Source organism: Carassius gibelio, chromosome A3 (assembly GCF_023724105.1).
Source record: "Carassius gibelio isolate Cgi1373 ecotype wild population from Czech Republic chromosome A3, carGib1.2-hapl.c, whole genome shotgun sequence".
In the NCBI taxonomy this organism is placed as follows: domain Eukaryota; kingdom Metazoa; phylum Chordata; class Actinopteri; order Cypriniformes; family Cyprinidae; genus Carassius; species Carassius gibelio.
In genome coordinates this window covers 24988499-24992706 of record NC_068373.1, presented here as the reverse complement: position 1 = coordinate 24992706, position 4208 = coordinate 24988499, and the positions used below count along the sequence as shown (strand labels likewise).

At 35.4% G+C, this 4208-nt stretch overlaps 1 long non-coding RNA gene across 1 annotated transcript; it reads left to right on the top strand.

Moving 5' to 3' along the window:
- Positions 1–718: 718 nt before the first annotated feature.
- On the top strand, positions 719–3657 carry LOC127943093 (uncharacterized). Its single transcript, XR_008149544.1, has 4 exons — positions 719–881; positions 1003–1074; positions 1642–1885; positions 2833–3657. It is a non-coding gene; the product is annotated as an uncharacterized LOC127943093 (long non-coding RNA).
- Positions 3658–4208: the final 551 nt, after the last annotated feature.

Genomic DNA, 4208 nt, shown 5'->3' with positions numbered 1-4208 from the left:
GCCCAGATCTACACAGAAACCAAGAGAAGATAGGTAGAGTAACAAATTAGTTATGCATATGTGTTACATCCACCATTATTATTAACTTATAGATTGCTGTGGCTCCAATTTGGTAAGGATTATTTTTGATAGTCCAATTTAGACATTCTGCTAACTGTGCAAGTGCATGGCAACTTATCCTTCTTACCCTACAATAACAATCAACTAATAATCAAAAAAGAGAGTAAGTTGACGTAGTTGCAAAGTTCTTCATAAGAGAGAAAAAAAAACACTGTTAGCTGTTATTAAAAATATATATATATCATTAAAATCTCCTGATGAATTTCATGGAAATTTGATGGGTTGGATGGGTGAACACCTGATTCTTACATCATGAGGCCATTCTCTGAACAGCAAGAGACTGAAAAACATTAATGAAGTGCATTTGAAGTGCATTTGTAGATCATTTGCTACCTCTGTAATTCAACCCATGATATATTGTGTATGCAATGTACAGCACTCTACTCTATATATTGAAGCACCAAATATGTGCACCAAAACTGATTCTGCGAACTATTAAAGTGTCATCTGTTAAATGTATCTAGAGTGTCTATTTAGAAGTGAGAAAACAAACATGCAAATTATAAAAAAGTCTTTGCTTGACGTGGTATACACCAGAATGACTTTCAGAGGACAGACAGGAAAAACTTGATTTGCACGCCCTGAAACTCCCTTTCACAGAGGTACAGTATTTATATTTAGGAGTCCACCCAGGCATACATCAGATCAGCCCTGTCAACATCACGTGAAAGACAACTTGGGTACATTTGACTGAACTTACTGAAATTGACTTCTTACATTGACTTTTTAAAGGTGAAAAGAGGACAGGAGATACAAAAGAGGTAAACAAGCTCGTCTGAGAAGCAGAGAATGCCATTTCTATGCTCTTTTCTCCTTTTTGTGACAGTGCAGTGATTGAAGATTTTAATTTCTTCTCAATTTCATGAAAAAATAAACAAACAGAAGAGGAACTGAAGAAGAGAGGAAAATTTAAGAAAAAAGAAGACTCTACACATCTGAAGGCACTTGACAAAGGTACACTGAATTTAAATGGCAGTTCTCTGGTAATTTGTGTGATCTGAAACATATCCATCACCTGCAGCCTTGTCTTTGGGGAAATTATTTGATTGGAACTGAATTTTTGGTTTGAAAAGTTTGGTGTAATAAAAGCGTCCTCCGTTCTGGTTTGTTAGGAGCTTTAAGCTGTGAGTCTGGGAAAGAGAAACAGAGGAACTCAGTGCTTGTTTTGAATGAATTTGCTGCCATTTCACCCTTGAGCTCTGCTATAGAAGGGTTGAGCTCAGTACTGACACATTCATCTCACAACTGCGTCACTCATTGCACATACTGAAGTCATCACTGTTTGCTAAATGTAACAACAACAATAATTAGCTAATTGTTAAGGTTCAAAACAGCATTTCAACTTGTGCATTCTCCACATCAACAGAGTTCAGATAAAGCTTACGTGATCCACAGAGCACTGATTTATTCCCATATCAGTTAATGGCAATGAAAGGCTGTTGCCAGATACTGGAACATCATTACAACCGATTGATTCTCCGCATCCGTGAGTCACCGCGTAACTGTCTCATCCTCCCTCAGGCCAGATCCAGGAGACTAGCCATGGAGGGGGATTACATGAAACCACCACCGTCTTATGAAGAAGTTATTACCCAGCAGCACACGAGCAACACTAGTCAGAGCCGCTCTGCTGATAACAGGCAGGGCTGCTGCTGCAGGTGCTGTATTAGCACCAAGAACTGTCTGATGAGTCCAGAGTGCGGTCGAGCTCTTAGCATCGCCAACGTGATTGCCATGTGTGGCATGTGCATCCGAATGTTTGTCTGTAAGTACCCAGAATGAGCCATTTATATGTTTACACTACCATTCAAAATTTTGGTAGAAGTTTTATTCACCATGGGCACATTAAACTGATCTAAAATGACAGTAAAGACATTTAAAATGTAAGAAAATATTTATTTTGAATTCTATTTCATTAATCAAATAATCCTGTATCACAAGATCTTCAACAGCAAATCAGCAGATTAAAATGATTTCTGGAGGATCATGTGACACTAAAGACCGTAGTCTGCTTCAGCTTTTCCATCACAGGAATAAATTATGTTTGAAAATATATTCATATAGTAGACAGTTGTGATAATATTTCATTATATTTTTGATCAAATAAATTCAGTCTCGCTCAACATACATACTTCTTTCAAAAACATTAAATGATTGGATAAATAAATAAATAAATAAATAAAAATGACCCCAAGCATTAGTGGCTCGTCAATTTTTTTTTTTTTAATCTAATAATAATAATAAGGTCAATAACATTGGAGGAGACAAATAAAAAAATATTTACTTTGGTGCTATAACAATCAAACTGAACTTGACTTGACTTTAGAAAACAAATTTAATTGTGAGTGAGCCATCGGTCTGAATATAAGGTATACTAATATGCAAATACCAGATGGAGAACGTGGTGAGACTTTGAATAAGCATAAATAAATTGTATATTTGTAAAAAAAAATTGTTCCATGTGTGTGTGTGTGTGTGTGTGTGTGTGTGTGTGTGCGTGTGTATGTGTGTGTGTGTGTGTGTAAACATGATCAAAGTAGAACTGCAATATGAATATCCACTGTGTATATCTTGTTAAAATAACATTTCACTTCTGTGCTTTGCTGTTATAGCTCTTATATTATTAAATTAGAGCTTCACTGTTATTTCAGATTAAGTGAAGGTGACTTGCTGAAATTTGTCATCCATTCATTGTTTTCCTTTCTTTTTCAGAACACAGTCTCCTGTGGACCATCTATTCCAGTTCTATCATCCAGTGGTGGCCTTCTCAAATTAAAAGGGATACAAAGACATTTGCTCTGTTCCAAAACCTAGTGATCTGCAAAATTCATAAGTTCTCCCACAATACGAATCCCAATGCTGCTCCAAAAACAATGCAGCACTGCATGTATCATTCAGGTAATGCTAACTGACTCAAATTTCACCTTTACAATATGTGTTTCCTTTTTGGAAGACAATAGCAGACAACATAGTTAAACAGTTTTACCAAGATTTTCTTTCATTCAAATTGCCTATATTAATATAGAGCTTTATACAATACAAAATAGAAAAGAAACAGAATCAGTGATGCAAACCTCATCAGATATGAGGAGACCCAAATTCAGCTGTAAAGCAGCTCTAAAAAGACATTTCTAAAATAGTTGCAGCAGTCATTTGGAAATGAAAAGTTGTATTTTATTGTTTTCATAAATTGGAGCCAGTCATGTTATTAGATGTGGCATCCGCCTTAATTATTTATCAGGGTATCAAAACTTTGCAGTTATCATTAACATTTCTTCTAAACCTTCTTGTGTGAAAATGTAATTTATGATACAGAATTATTTTTTAAATGATGTGCACTAGACCGACAGGTCAATAAATCACCATGCTAGATTATTTTCCCAATTGTGGTGGATTGTTTTCCTTTAAGACTGTAAAATATTAAACCTGTAGACTGAGATTGTGTAAATATGGATCTTCTACACTGTGGAATATAAAGCCATCTGTCTTATAGCCAGTACACACACACAAAAATAAAAATAAAATCCTTTACATTAATACAGCTCCCGTGTTTTGTCTTCAGGAGTAAATATTTATCCAGTTAAAAACTCTACACTCAAATATGTAAAATAATAAAAATGTCGGGCATTTGCAGATGAGGATGAATAGGAGTCTTTATTTTGTGTCATTTTAATTAGTATTTGCATCATAATCCGATGATAAACTGTCCCAGAAAAAAAAGTGTTTTTACTATTTTTTAATCATTAAGAGAGAATAATTTATGATGGCCATTTGGGATTAAGATGACATGATTAGTGCACTAACATGTTTTTTATCTCCTAACTATACCCTGAATATTTGCTGTGTCAAGAATCACAGGTCAAGCATTTCTCCGGGACTCTCTGACTGCTCTCGCTCACTGGCCCATTTTTCAACGCTCGAGAAACAATACAAGATTTAATCATTCTGAAGGATCCAAGTAGAGTGTTTTAGTCCATGTTCACAAGACTGGAATCAGAATCCATCAGGGTAATGAAGGGAATCCAATACCATAATCAAAATACACAGGCAGTGAACAAGAGAACAAATCCCAGGTACAAACCACTCCG